The following is a 17,229-nucleotide window of genomic DNA, read 5'->3' on the forward strand; positions in this document are numbered from 1 at the left end:
AGATGGAGGTTTTGAAATGGCCAGTGAACAGAAGGCTTGCTGTTGACATTTAAACCCATCTTGAAACCTTGAAAAACGTCTGTGCTTACAGTAACTTTGTTTGAAGAACAAGCTGACTTTTCCTGAAAATGTTCACCTCCACCATAACTTTCAAACAAGCATGTCAAGATGTGTCTCATCAGGTTGGACGTAAAAACTAAATTAAACTAAATGGTTTGGGCTCTCGAAGGGGTCATAAACTGCATTGTTTATAATATTTCCTAGGATGCACTTACAATATTAGTATGCTTTTTACATCAAAAAATGTCAGAATTTAGAAATAAAAGTCATTTTTCCTTCCCTGATTTTAGCGCTCTTATTTGAACGCTCTGTTTTAAGGGGCGTGTCTCTGTGAGACGTCAGTGTGAACGCCCACAACTGTGATTGGCTGACATATTTGCATATGAAATAGCTAAGCATTACTCTCTCAAAAACTTTTAGCACATTTATACTATTACAGCTCTCAAGGTTAACTAATCATGAAAAGTGCTGCATTATATTTAGATTGTGGCATGAAAGGTTGCAGTGATGAACATTGTAGTCGATCACAGACATGTTGTTGAGCTCATGAAAGCAGTGATCTCGTCATTGCAACTCAATTTCTGCACACTAACGAATGCTTTCATCATAACTAACAGTGCAAACACCATATAAATAAGGGATTTGTTGAATAAAACGGGAGTTTTGGCTCGAGTCCAGAACTCAGTCACTGATAAACTCACACTGTTTGATTGACAGCTCCAGCGATTGTAAAGGGAGCGTTCTTTGATCACGTTCTATATATAATTTATTCACCGCTTAAATAACAGATTATTTTCATCCTACTAAGAGAAACAAGGTGAAGTTGAGCGTTTAGTCGCTGGTTTGATTTACTGACACACAGACAAAGATCATCTGACTGTACATGAATCATTGTGATAATCTTTTCTTCTTTATTGTGATGTAAATCCAAGTGAAACGCTTCTGGAACAAGAACAAATGTAGGGCGGGGCTTGATTTCGTATGTGGGGAATTGATTGGATGGTTTTGGTTTGCTATTGGTGGATCGGCGTAAGGATTAGAATGCCACAATACTTTCGACTTTGTTTAACGGAATCATGTGAAATTAAATTAAATGAATCAAAATTCGTCACCAGAACTGGCTCAAACTGTTAGACACAAAATCGGCATGTTTTATGCATAATAAAAATGAGGTGGTTCTGTGCATTTAGTGAATCTCAGAATGAGCACTTGAGAGTTTGACTGCATTAAAGCATTGCATTTCATTTCTTTCCCCTCTCCTTTCTGTCTCTTGGATTAAATACATCAAAGACCTCCTGCTTCTTCACGAGAGCGCTCACTGTCTCTTACGCGCATTCATGTGTTGTACATGATAAGAGCTCTTTTAGAGACAGCAACTACTTTTTTTCCCTCACAATATGATTACTGTCACAACTGTTAGACAGAGAGAGAGATACACTTCCTGTTCTGGTGGCCTGGAGAGTTTGTTTTGTTGTTGTTCTTTTTCACACATTACGCCTGTTTCCTCCAAACGCAATTACTCTGTTTAATTAGCTCCATATTTCTCTGACTCTGCGCATCTTTTTACTGCTAATGTTGACTTGCAACACTCTGTGAAATCTCTCTCTCAAGCACCACCAAAACAAGCTGCTGTAACAAACGTAACTTATGCTAATGCGAATCCAATTAGTCATTGTGCAGGAGTTCTTCTTTTGGAACCGCTGGTTACACTGTCACATGTGCAGGCGTTTCAACAATACACGTCACATTTCTGAAACGTTCAGCACCCGCTGAGATTGCAAATCATACTAAAGAAGCACTATAATATTACCATGAAATATTAAATGGATTATATATGAGTGCCACACACACACACACAAAAAAAGATAGACTGAACTACCAATCAAGCGAACATGCAAAAACTAAGTCAAACGCCCTTTCCGTTGTCGGACAATTTTGAACTTGGAGGAGAAAATGAGATGGAGTTTGGATTTAGGGACATGGACAAGTAATGTTCCAATGAGGTGGCATCCATTTATGTTTTAATAAATATAATCATATACATTGCATATGTTGTTATGTTTTGTAATGTACTACAATTAACCGAGGTGCAAAGAGAATCTGTCACTATTTGCACTAAGAAATATTTAATCTTAGTGCAAAGAAAATATGCTATTTTCACTATTTTTCAGTGCAAATACCCACTGCTTTAAAAACAATGAGGGATTTCCCTCATTGTTTCAGAACACCACTGATATGCTGATGTTGTGGTGTTTGTTTAACTGTGTGAGCCAGGCTGGGTTTTGAATTTGACACATTTCTCTCTTTTTTCGGTCACTCTGGTCTGTCGTCTGTGTGATCTGTACACCTCTGCTTTGACAGAGATTAACGTGTTTAGGGTCACAGCGGTTCAGGGTTCAATCATGGTCTTGTTGAAATACATGTATAAGGCCAAAGGAGATCTTCACACTCTGGTTTCTGACTCGGCTTGACTTGTTAAAGCTGGACAGGAGTGCAGCAGCATACAAGATTAATGCAGTGGGTGGTTTTTCCATGCAGACTAATCAATAATTTATATGGCTGTATATTAAGTGCTTTTCAATAGGCAGTGAAGTATGGATTCCTAGATCAGGGACATCTCTGATTTATAAAGTTTTAAATAAGCATAAAACTCCTGAATAAATCATTGCCAACTAAAGTTTGAACAGTGCTTGTTAATTTTGACAGTTGCATGTCAGAGCTCCAATTATTATTGTTTGCTCAACTTTCTGAAACAGCTTGAAACGGACTGAAAAATTTATTTTGAATTTCTAGTTCCATAAACCATATGTTTGTGGAAACGGTGATACTTTTTTTTTTTTTTCTTTCAGGATTATTTGATGAATTTAAAGTTCAGAAGGACATAATTTATTTGAAATCAAAATCTTTCGTAATATTATAAATGTCTTTACTAATTTCAGGTATTCTTGTTACAGTTTAATTAGTCATTTGCGTAATATTAATTAACTGCATACTTACTGTAGGGTTACAGTTTGAATTGGGGTAAGTTGCATGCAATTTTGCATAATTTATAGTTATTCTATAATAGTTACATTTGTAACAAGGACACTGCAAAATAATGTGCTACCAAAAATCTTTCTTAGCCACGATTTCCCCCAAAATATGTAGCAGCACAACTGTCTTTCTTGAGCAGCAAATCGTCATATCAGAATGATTTCTGAAGGATCATGTGACACTGAAGACTGGAGTAATGATGCTGAAAATTCAGCTTTGATCACAGGAATAAATTACAAACCCGATTCCAAAAAAGTTGGGACACTGTACAAATTGTGAATAAAAAGGAATCTCATAAACTTTTATTTTATTCACAATAGAATATAGATAACATATCAAATGTTGAAAGTGAGACATTTTGAAATGTCATGCCAAATATTGGCTCATTTTGGATTTCATGAGAGCTACACATTCCAAAAAAGTTGGGACAGGTAGCAATAAGAGCCCGGAAAAGTTAAATGTACATATAAGGAACAGCTGGAGGAGCAATTTGCAACTTCTTAGGTCAATTGGCAACATGATTGGGTATAAAAAGAGCCTCTCAGAGTGGCAGTGTCTCTCAGAAGTCAAGATGGGCAGAGGATCACCAATTCCCCCAATGCTGCGGTGAAAAATAGTGGAGCGATATCAGAAAGGAGTTTCTCAGAGAAAAATTGTAAAGAGTTTGAAGTTGTCATCATCTACAGTGCATAATATCATCCAAAGATTCAGAGAATCTGGAACAATCTCTGTGCGTAAGGGTCAAGGCCGGAAAACCATACTGGATGCCGTGATCTTTGGGCCCTTAGACGGCACTGCATCACATACAGGAATGCTACTGTAATGGAAATCACAACATGGGCTCAGGAATACTTCCAGAAAACATTGTCGGTGAACACAATCCACCGTGCCATTCGCCGTTGCCGGCTAAAACTCTATAGGTCAAAAAAGAAGCCATATCTAAACATGATCCAGAAGCGCAGGCGTTTTCTCTGGGCCAAGGCTCATTTAAAATGGACTGTGGCAAAGTGGAAAACTGTTCTGTGGTCAGACAAATCAAAATTTGAAGTTCTTTCTGGAAAACTGGGACGCCATGTCATCCGGACTAAAGAGGACAAGGACAACCCAAGTTGTTATCAGCGCTCAGTTCAGAAGCCTGCATCTCTGATGGTATGGGGTTGCATGAGTGCGTGTGGCATGGGCAGCTTACACATCTGGAAAGGCACCATCAATGCTGAAAGGTATATCCAAGTTCTAGAACAACATATGCTCCCATCCAGACGTCGTCTCTTTCAGGGAAGACCTTGCATTTTCCAACATGACGATGCCAGACCACATACTGCATCAATTACAACATCATGGCTGCGTAGAAGAAGGATCCGGGTACTGAAATGGCCAGCCTGCAGTCCAGATCTTTCACCCATAGAAAACATTTGGCGCATCATAAAGAGGAAGATGCGACAAAGAAGACCTAAGACAGTTGAGCAACTAGAAGCCTGTATTAGACAAGAATGGGACAACATTCCTATTCCTAAACTTGAGCAACTTGTCTCCTCAGTCCCCAGACGTTTGCAGACTGTTATAAAAAGAAAAGGGGATGCCACACAGTGGTAAACATGGCCTTGTCCCAACTTTTTTGAGATGTGTTGATGCCATGAAATTTAAAATCAACTTATTTTTTCCTTTGAAATGATACATTTTCTCAGTTTAAACATTTGATATGTCATCTATGTTGTATTCTGAATAAAATATTGAAATTTGAAACTTCCACATCATTGCATTCTGTTTTTATTCACAATTTGTACAGTGTCACAATTTGTTTTAGAATCGGGATTGTACATTTTACTCTATATTTACATAGAAAACAGCTGTTTTACACTGTAATAATATTTCACAATTTTGCAGCCTCGTTTTTTTTTTTTTTTTTTTTTTAACACTTAATTCACTGTATTATTAAAGTAAATCTATTACTTTACTTATATATGAGCTTCCAGCAAGAACAACTATTTATTACATTTTTCTTAAGAACAGTACTGAGCAACACAAATCCAAAGGGTAGCCTATTCTATGTAAAACTTAGTCTAGTGAGGATCTGAACAAATTTTGGTGAACACTGCATGAAATATTGAGTCGTATTCTACAAAGATTCTAAGGCAAGGGGATTATTTAAGATGAACGCAACAAGTGGACGGGCTTATTAAAATGTCTCTAGCACATAGCATGGCCTCAAGCATCCCATCCATTTAAAATGATAACTGAATTTTCTTATTGCAGCAGCAGAGACCTACAGAATAAACGTTGACTCATTTGTTAAACGCATGATAAAAGATCTAACATTGCAGAGCCCCATTATGACTTTTCCCTCTGCTTTGGAGGTTTGCTTACGCTTCTTCCTTTTTAAATCTAGATCCTTGAAGCCAAAAGGCAGTATGGGTAAAACATGATTTACTGTCATTATGAAAGGATTCACAATGTGAAATGGATAAGGCTGCGCTCTTGCTCTGGGCGAGATTGTAAATGGATGACCTGTGTGCTCTTGACAGCACCAGTTTACTCTGTTTATGATGGTGAACTGCTCGAGCCATGAAACCATTAACAAGGTGCTTGTACAGTGTCTGAAATAAGTGAATACATGATATGAAAAACTTTCAATTTTATTCACATGGAGAATGGGTTTACAGCGGGGCATGTGTGTGCATAAACACCCTTGTTGATCCTGAAACTGCATTAGATTTGTTGGCTCATGCTTTAAGACTGGGCATTTTTATCAACTTATCAAAATCACGGTCAGCGGGTCTCACGTTTCATGACATTTCACAAACTGGGCAGTAAACTGTAAACAATCACGGACATTCAGCATCATGACCTTCAGCCACCGGACGTCTGATTGGGCCGCTGTGCTTTCAGTCGGTAGAGGAGAACCATCTATCCCTTCTCAACCTCCTGGCTGAAAGGCTGTTTAAAAAAAAAAAAAAAAAAAAAATTGCCGTGTGATTGCCCCCATCCATCTTCCCTTCTATCCAGAAAGATGCCTCAGTCTCAGAGAAGAGAAAGATGCAGTTTTTTGCATTAGATGTTTTTTTTGGGGGGGGGGCTATATATATATATATATATATATATATATATATATATATATATATATATATATATATATATATATATATATATATATATATATATATATATATATATATATATATATATATATATATATATATAATATACACCAATGAGCCATTACATTATGACCACCTAGAGCAATGAGCATGCCTGGCACCCGAACAGTGGCACAGGTGCAGTTCGAAGAGCACCTACAATTGCACCCATTGATGGCAACTTTGTTCCCTGCCAGTGATGGCCATTACCAACAGGATAATATGCCGTGCCACACTGCCAGAATCATCAAGGAGTGTTTTGAGGAACATGATGGTGAATTTCTGTTTATGCCTTAGACAGACATGAACTCAGTCAAACATTTGTGGTTCAACATGGAAAAGCAGGTTCATGCTACATCACCACCACCCACAATGCACAGGAACTGGAGGACCTGCTGTTGACATTATGGTATCAGATACCCCAGGAGAGATATATATATATACAGTACAGTCCAAAAGTTTGGAACCACTAAGATTTTTAATGTTTTTAAAAGAAGTTTCATCTGCTCACCAAGGCTACATTTATTTAATTAAAAATACAGTAAAAAACAGTAATATTGTGAAATATTATTACAATTTAAAATAACTGTGTACTATTTAAATATATTTGACAAAGTAATTTATTCCTGTGATCAAAGCTGAATTTTCAGCATCATTACTCCAGTCTTCAGTGTCACATGATCCTTCAGAAATCATTCTAATATGCTGATCTGCTGCTCAAGAAACATTTATGATTATTTTCAATGTTGAAAACAGTTGTGTATTTTTTTTTTTCAGGATTCCTTGATGAATAGAAAGTTCAAAAGAACAGCATTTATCTGAAATACAAAGCTTCTGTAGCATTATACACTACCGTTCAAAAGTTTGGGGTCAGTAAGAATTTTTATTTTTATTTTTTTGAAAAGAAATTAAAGAAATGAATATTTTTATTCAGGATTCAAGGATGCATTAAATCAATCAAAAGTGGCAGTAAAGACATTTATAATGTTACAAAGATTAGATTTCAGATAAACACTGTTCTTTTGAACTTTCTATTCATCAAATAATCCTGAAAAAAAATATTGTACACAAATATTTTGTACAATTGTACACATTAAATGTTTATTGAGCAGCAAATCAGCATATTAGAATGATTTCTGAAGGATCATGTGACACTGAAGACTGGAGTAACGATGCTGAAAATTCAGCTTTGCATCACAGGAATAAATTACTTTGTCAAATATATTCAAATAGAAAACAGTTATTTTAAATTGTAATAATATTTCGCAATATTTCTGTTTTTTACTGTATTTTTAATTAAATAAATGTAGCCTTGGTGAGCAGACGAAACCTCTTTTAAAAACATTAAAAATCTTAGTGGTTCCAAACTTTTGGACTGTACTGTATATATATATAGTTGTGGTCAGAATTATTGGCACCCTTGCTAAATATGATCAAAGATGACTGTAAAAATAAATCTGCATTGTTTATCCTTTTGATCTTTAATTCATAAAATTAGCAAAAATACTAACCTTTCATTGAAGGAAAATAATTGAAAGTGGGGGGAAAGCTCATTATAAAATAGATGTTTTTCTCCAAAACACATTGGCCATAATTATTGGCACCCCTAGAATTTTTCTATGAGTAAAATATCTCTGAAATATATTCCCAATCATATTTACTTTTTTATTTTATTTTATTTTTTTTTAGCACACCAGGGTGATCATAAACATGAAATTGTCCAGCCATGACTTGTCCAGGAATATAAACATGAGAAAACATAAAGGCCAAATTCCCTTAATCATTCATCACAATGAGAAAAACCAAAGAATATAGTTCTGGGGCCGTATTCACAAAACATTTTATCTTACCACTAAGAGTTCTCCTAAATAGCAGTAAAAGTTCTTAGCTAAGAGTTTTCTCTTAAAACCTATTCACAAATCTGCTGAGACCAAGTTTTACTAAGGAATAGACTGAAGTCTTAAGCTAAGAGTAAGGGCGGAGTTGACCTCGTTGCTATGGAGTATCCACACACTGATTGGCTGATGGGGAGGAGTCAGCGATTTAATCATAGAAATATTGTAGAAAGAGGTGTCATGTTTCCAAATTAAAATAAAGGTTTTAAAATACAAATGTTGCCCTATTCAAATAAATATGTTTTTAATAAAAATGTTGCCATAGTCAAATAAAATGTTGCCATAAAGGTTTTAAAATGTAGGCTAATGTCACTAATTAAACTAGTATATACAGTTAATTGTCCACCTCTTGGATGTCTGCATCTCAAGAGAATGCAGAATTCAAGTGACAAATTATGTTTTACAAACAAAGTTTGGGAGAAACACATTCAAGCGTGTTTTTTTTTTTTTTTTTTTTTTTTAGTTTTAGCACTAAAATGCTTTGTGAAATACTCTTAGAGCAAAACTCCTAAATTTAGGACTGACACACCCAATTTAGGAGCGACTTTTATCCTTAAGGTGTTTTGTGAATACGGCCCCTGATGTGCAGCAAAAGATTGTTGAGCTTCACAAAATAGAAAGTGGCTGTAAGAAAAAAGCTAAAAGCATTGAAAATCCCCATTTCCACTATCAAGGCATTTGTGTTTTAACCAAAAGTCAAACAGGTACAAGTGTGGGTGAATGAAAGCTTTTGGGTGAACTGTGCCTTTAAAACTTGATGTGATGAAAGTTGTGTGTACATAAAAATGTAACAGCACTAATTTAATTCCTTATTAGTGCATCTAGTGTCAAACAACAGCGGTAACACATTTGGAAAGGCCGGTGTCCTTTAATGCCCATGCACCCCACTGTGTGCCGTCTGCAGCTCACTTGCCAAGTTCAAGAGCTGAAACATAACTCAAGCCAAAGACACACTCTCATTAATTCTGCTCCACTGATGCAGAGAATATTTCATCAACACAGGTCACTCACAAACCATATTTGGATAAGAGTCCTATCAGTTTTTTTCGAATGATTGTCTCGTTTGCATGTAGAAAGTGTAATGCATTTGATAAATATTGTATGTATTATTATCATAATATACATATTTATGTACAGTATATTGTGGTGGGGTGGGTTTGGCATCAGGCCTCTGAGAGGAGTTTATTGTAAACCAGTGTTTCTCAATGACCAACACAATATTCAAATTGATTGACAAATAACAAAAAAAAAAAAGTACATTTTTGTAAACATCAGGGTTTTTTTTTTATTTTAATTTTTTTATTTAGATTACAAGTGTGATTATTTTAATGTGTAAATAAGTTATTAATTTAGATAATAAATTATTAAACATACTAAATAGGGAGATTACTAAATTAAGATGTTAAATTAGGATTAAGTGATTGTGATTATTTTAATTATAATAATTTATTATTAATAAATTAAATAATAATAATTTATAATAATAATAATAATAATAATAATTATTATTATTATTATTATTTATTAATAAATTAATAAAGATACTAATTTAATAATTTAATTTATATTATGAGTTTTAATATATCAATAATAACAATCAATTTTAATATACAATTATTTTAATATAAAATTAATATAAAATGATTTTAATATTTTAATATAATTTTAATATAAAAATATAATATAACAATTCATTTAAATATAAAAATAAAAATATTCTAAATTAAGATACTAAATTGGAATATTGTGAATATTTTAATATATTAATAATAATTTATTTATTTATTAAAATATTAAATTAATAATATACTAAATTTAGATTGAGTTAGAATTGTTATATATTAATAAGTATTTATTAATTTAAATAATAAATTAATAACAATACTAAATTAATTGTTTACTGAAGATATCAAGTTGTTTCAAGAGTTTGATTATTTAAATATATTCATAATAATATATTAATTTAGATACTAAATCCTGGTTGAGAACCACTAGAAATAAGTTTTGGGGAATTTATAATATTTTACAATGAGAACATGATCATCAGGGGCCAGTTGTTCAAAAGTAATCTGATTATATTTTAGCTTAAGTAAGTAAGTAAGTAAGTAAATAAATAAAAAAAAGATTTTGGCGTCATAAAATAATCCACAAACAGTAAATATCAAACAAAAATATATTTAATTTGATTTTTCTTTTTTAAAACACTGTTTGTAAACTACATTGCCACAATCATAAGAGATGAACCAGTCAAAAGGTCTTTGTGATCAAACACAAGGTTTCTTTGGTGAACGCTACGCAAAACTTTGAAAAACTTTGCAAAAGCACTGAAATGATTTTTTTTTTTTTTTTTTTCCCTTTCCCCCATTTCATTTTTTCCTCCACCATGTCCCTTTAGGAGCTCTGTAGAGCACTAGAAATCCAGATTTGGCAATCTGAAAAAGTGTGTATCTGGATCAGGGTGATCCAATACGATTTTGCTTTGAAAAACCAGCACAAAAGAAAGATTGCCTGATTCTGGATAGCAAAATATGGGATTTCCAAATCCAGATCATTCTGATCCAGATTAAACTTTTGAACAACTGACCCCAGGTTTTGCTCATGTGGCTCCAGTGCTGCGGTCATTAAAGTTTAATGCAGACATATAAATTCTGTAAAGTTCAGTGTAAATGTACATTTTCTGCTTGTAATTTCTCATGAGAATAATGTAAAATACAATATATATGTGTGTGTGTGTGTGTGTGTGTGTGTGTGTGTGTGTGTGTGTGTGTGTGTGTGTGTGTGTGTGTGTGTGTGTGTGTGTGTGTGTGTGTGTTACAATGGCGCAGCTGTCAGTCACTGGATTATTAATCATGGAGGAAAACTCTGAATAATACACTACAGCGCCAGATGCTTTTTTTTTTTTTTTACAGGTAACAGACCTTCCATTCTATTCTCTATTTTGCTTCAGTATTACTTATGAACGAGTGTGCATGTGTTTCAAAATCACAATGATAATATTATCTGAGTAAAATAGTATCTGTTTTCCCATACACAGATTTTTCAATAATAATTTTTTTTTTTTTTTTCATGTCTCAGATGAGATTTGCAGGCATGAAGCCAAGCAGTCTGGCTTGCTTTTCCAAACTACTGGTGTTCAAGTTCAGCAATCTATGGATATTTTTATTGTGTTTTATTAACGAGTTTGGACCGCTTTTATGCCACCACTTTTCTGTATAGAAAAAGCATCTTATATTTTCTCTTTGTGCTCCCTACAGTTTATGACAGCAGCAGAGTGAGTTATTTATGCATTTGCATAGAAGTCAGTAGAATTCATAGTCATATTTCCATAACACACATAACAGTGCAGATATGGGCTGCTGGGACTCTAACTCCATGTGTGATGCTCATGTTTCTGAAGCCAAATTAGTGGGTAGCAGATCTCATGTCGAACATCCATAAATAGTTGAAAGGCCACTTTCATTCAGCTGGCATCCAGGGCATGTTTCAGCTCGCTCGGCAGCTTTTTTTAATTAGCAGTAATTAATGAAAGGCAGATATGGAGGCACCTTTCAAAGAAGACAAAACTTTTGTATTGCCTCTCAGATGACTGACAGGCCTTGGGTCGAAACACTGTTGACAATGGACTGACTGAAATACAGATAAACACATGAAGGGAATTATCGGACGAAGGCTGTTTAGGTGCATAACATTTGCTCAGAGGGCTCTTTTTAGTTATCATGATGTGGGATACATATATATATATACCATGTCAGAGTGGCAGAGTGCAGTGAATGACGATCGGTCAAATAAAGAAATTGACTGGCATGTTATTTAGTCAGATCAGTTTAAACTTGTCGACAATAACCTAATTTGATTGGTTAAGAAACAGGTAGACTGTAATGAACGGTCAAAATGCATCAATAGTTTCAGTTTTTAGTTGAAAACTGTGTCGTGTGAACAGCCCCTGAGTTCCAGCTAGTTCCCCGTTAATTAGTTAATTGTTAATTAGTTTCCATAGTTCCTAATTCCACACACATTTCTCTTTGATTACGTTCTCTATGAATTTAAAGGTGCAGTATGTAATACTTTTGTCCGCTAGAGGTCGCTAGAGGCCTTTTCAAAACAAAGGCGTAGCTTGATGACGCCAAGTTTGAGCGTGGAATCTTGGGACATGTGGTTTCCAACTCATACGGACGGTGCAAAACAATTGGGATAGGACTCAGTGAAGAAATCATGTTCATGGATGCGTTTATTAACGTTACTGTAGTATGAAGCAGAGCAGGAGTGAGTGTTGTGGAGCTGAACGAGGAGCTGGAGCGATTGATCAACACACGCCTCACGAGCAGCGGGACTTTTATTATGACACAGTCGCCGGCGCCGCTTCCTCTTTTCCGGTCATGAGTATGAGGTAAACGCAGCTCTGTTTATCATATTAGATACATTTGAGAGTGTTGAAAATGATGTTATAACGTTACTCTGTGCGTTCGCTCGGCGGCTGCTGTGAGACACTGTTACACACTGCAGTAAGATAGATCGATTTTACAATATCATATTAAATGCTGGATGGCTTGTGTTGATAAATGGCATGCAATTCAATTTTAAAACGTATCGTATGATGGAGAAAATGCTGTATTACTGTTACTAAAAATAAAGCTGCATCTGATTATGCTATGTTAGCTATTTGACAAAATAGTGTTTTTCTCTGAGGCATGGTAAAGCATGGTACTCGCAAAACATCAAGAAAAATAGATTTAAACAATAAGACTAAACGTGTTGAGCTATACAACAATAATTCGTTTTTTATTGTCTATAAATATATCAAAACAGCTGTTCCCTTGTCTATTAAAACATGTAAATATTAAAGCGTCTTTGGTGTTTCCATGGTTTCTACAAAATAAAACCAGAAACCGAGGGTAACGCGGGTATGACGCCATTGACAGGCGACTCCTCACACGTCCCGCAGCCTTGGGTAAAACTGCAATTTCCTCACGATTTACAAATAGTTGCAAACATTTGGGATATTGTAAGTACTCAAGTGAACAAAATATACATACAATATACAACATTAGCATAGTGTTTTTTGGATATTTTACTGCAAAAATCGTACATATTGCATCTTTAAATATACCGTTTGCAAATGTGTACGTTTTATATGTGTACATATGCAGTTATGCACTGGTAAAAATAAACTTTTAATGCACAAATGCAAGTATTAGTCTGGTAACTTTTATTGAATGCTGAATAAATGAAAACCTATTCAAGTGTGTTAGTTATTCAATCCCATAAGAGTATAAAAGTGAGGTATTTGTACATTAACAACCACATTAATGTTGCAAGAGAAAATAAAATTCCATAAATTGCAAATACTTTATGCATTCATTGACGTGCATTTATTTATGTATTTTTTTTATCTTAACATCTTTAATTTTCTCATTATCATACATTTATTTTACAGTGGCCAGAATAAGCTTGTGAACCATATGAGAAAAGTCTGCATTGTTTACTCATAAACTGTGATCTGATCTTCATTTAAATCACAAATATACACAAACACAATCTGACTAATCTAATGACAAAAATATTGTATGTTCATTGTTTTAGACATTTACAAACCCGACTCTGTGTAAGTATTTTTAGTGTTTGCAATCTGATGCACAAATCTTACTCTGCTCAATCTGTTTTTTTGGCAACTGAAAAGAAGCCGGTTTACGCTGATACCTGCGACGTGCCCCTTGTGAGAAAGTGAATTTGATCTTGGAGGATTTTGTTGAAAAATGCTCATTTTTAGATCTCTGACTCGTGATATTTTTGTGAAAATCTGAGTAGAATTTGAGATACAGTGGCAATCTCAGAGGAGACACGTGTGAGATTGAAACATTCACAAAGCAGGAGACTTAATTGCTGTTTAGGAGAAAAAATTACACAGATCTCATTTTTAATTGCTCTTTCTTGTCAGACCAGTTAGAGTAAAAAGATGCACATGTGCAGCATTTACCATATAAACTACACTGAACTGAATACAGAATCCAATTACATTTTTATGCAAAGACAACCAATAACTACACTTCTATTCCAGATCATGTCCACATGGAAATAACACATCTTCATCTTAGATGTCATGGCTCTTTAATCAATAAAGTTGTGTCAGAATAATCAGCAGCCACACATGTGTTTCCAGCAGTCATAATTGGTTATGAGCAGCTTTTATTCACTAATGAGTGTTTAATTGCACAGTGCTGTTGGCCTGAATTGATAAGAAAAATAATTTAAGTTAGTTTGCACTTGAACTGGTGTGTGTATATGCATTTATGTGTGTTGTAGCTATAGTTTGGGAACACATTCATCCCGGAAAGTGATCTCAGGTTCATTTATGTTCTCAAATCGTTAGTGGACAAACATTATCGATACATCGTTCATGGAATGTTTTTTTCCTGAAATGTTTTAGTTGGATGTTCATCTAAAACATGTTTTAAATGTCACTGCTTGTTTCGGAATGTTCAGAGATTATTCAAAAGTAACGTTTCTATAATATTTGCGAAATGGAATGTTTCCTTAACGTTCGTATAACCAAGAAATAAAACATGCACGTTTTGAACATTCAGAGAGCAATAAGACATTTTCATAACTGAATATGTGCAAAACATTCACACATTTGTTAGCTGGGGAGTCAGCGTACCCCACTCATATTCAGTCATATTTCTGTTTTATTTGATGAATTTTCTGTCTAAGATGTGCTCAAAGAGTCCCCAGTGAAGAAGTCGACTTCCCGACACGTGTCAGGATCATGTGCCGTTGATCTGTTAGGATTGCACTTCTATTGGCAGTGTCAGCCCTCCACACCTATTTATTTCCTAATAAGTCATTTGAGTGACAATCTAATCTTGCATTGAGCTCATTTAGAGACTGTCACAGACCCTTGCATTCGCTCCCACGAGAGAGTAAAGTGCTGGCGAGCGTCTTTGATGTTCGGGGTGTAGATGGCCGATAGCCCCGTACCGACGCGCCGCAGCTGCTCAATAAGACACGTTTTTGAAGCAGGTTCAGTCATCTCAGCATTCTCTGCCTTTCTACTGCTGAACCTCCCTCGATGTTCGCTGGGAGGAAAGATAAGATGGATTCAAAGCCTGTACCGGCCTCAGGTCTCTGTGTGTGTTCACAGGCACAAAAAACATCTGCGGGTGTGTGTACACGGGAGTTCTTGCGCATGTTTCCATGCGAGTTTACTTTGTTTTCAATCAAGTGTGCTTCTTTTCTTCAGTGCAAAAAAGTGCACTTTAGCATACTTTAGTATACGGAAATAATATACTTTAAAAGAATAAACTTAAGTGGAAGATGACGATTCAGACACTTATTTGCATGTTATTTACAATCAAATGAAAATGTATTATAATTTAAATTTATATTAAATGCAATTAGCTGAACGAGTATTTTTATTGACTTTAGTACATCTTTATATGTAATTTATATGAAATATGGCTAAAGTGTCCTGCTGAATGAACAGACAAGCATATATCATAAACTGAAATATATTTTAAATTCATTTTTTGAAACGGGTATGCAATGTATTTAAAACATTGTAATGGTTACGTTATATAATATATTAAATCTAATTTAACATTAGTTAAAGTATCAAGTATTTTAGTATGTCAACATATCATAATAAGGGTACTTTAAAGCACAAAAAAAAATATTATTGAAATATAATGATTAAAAAAGTGTTTATAACTTCATTTGTCATTATTAAGCACACATTTTAAAAGTTGTGAAAGTATACTCTTAAAAGTGTATACTTAAGTGGCCTTAATGTTCGTTTAATTAATATGTTTTTTTTTTATGTCCTTTTAAGATTTTAAGTACACTACAAGTGCACATTAAATATCTTTTTTTCACAATGGATGGACTTATAGTATAAATGGGTCTTTATGTAGTACTTATTGAATTAGACTCTAACATAAACATTTTAGTAAAAGTATGACCTTTATGAACTTTTAATACTGTATGTTGTTTTCATTTATTAAATGGGTATTTCACCTCTAGGAAAATGGGCTTTCAATAAATCATGGCTGCCTAAGCAGTAGAAAGTGAAAAGAAAAAAAAGAACAAATAAATAAAAAAATTCTGCTACCTGACTAAAACAGATAGAAAACAGAAATAAAAAGGCTGCTGTCTTCCCTTTTGCCAAATAGGTCGAAAAACTCCAACGCCCATAATGCACTGGGCATGTTGCCATCCAAGGCCACCCCCACCAGTCTGCTATGATACACTTGACCAAATACCGCCTTGCTTTAATAGGACATACTTCTTAGCAAACTTTAGTCACAATGGTGTTGTCTTGTGTTGTTCCCAAGTGCAAGAATTCAAAGAGTAAATGTTTAGTGGGAGTGAGTTACTTTTGTCTCCAGTGGCTAAAGTCTGCAAATTATCTCTGTGTCTGTTGTCTCCGTTTCAAACGGGATGACAATGAACACAGGCTGCACCAGAAAAGGCATACTTCCCTACTATATAGTAGGCGAAAAACAGTATGTGACAAAAGAAATATTTCTGAATTCACAAAACTCAAAAGAATAGGCAAAAAGTCCCTGGATAACCTACTACTTCTAGAGAGATTTTGAAGTGTGCATGTGATAGACACTTTACTATCCCATGAGGCCATGGGAGAGGATTTACAGTATGAATGGTGGTTAAGCGACACAAGTGATGCTGGTAGGTCATGTGACAGTAACATGGCGAATGTAGTACATCTGGACTACATTCATACTACAAACATTCATAATATGTAAATGGTTGCGAAGTAATTACTTGTTCTTTTGGACGCAGCCATCATGTTTCAGACCAAACGGAGGCCAGAAAAACAGCTGAGCGATAAAATCATTGACAGCCAATCAGAATCCATCCTGCTTTAAGAGCTCAAGCATTTAAAGCGCCAGACGACATAAATGCAATGCGCTTATAATAAACAAAATGGTGTTGTGCACTGGTGAGGACGCTGATATACTTATTTTTATAGCTATCATTCTTGGTGTGTGAACAAGCCTAAAGTCTTTCAGTGATTTGTATGGATGTTGCGAGCGAGTCCATCACAGACTGATGGTTTGAGATTCATCACGAGCTGCACGATGAAGATTAAA

Source organism: Megalobrama amblycephala, linkage group LG4, assembly GCF_018812025.1.
Source record: "Megalobrama amblycephala isolate DHTTF-2021 linkage group LG4, ASM1881202v1, whole genome shotgun sequence".
NCBI classification, from domain to species: Eukaryota; Metazoa; Chordata; class Actinopteri; order Cypriniformes; family Xenocyprididae; genus Megalobrama; species Megalobrama amblycephala.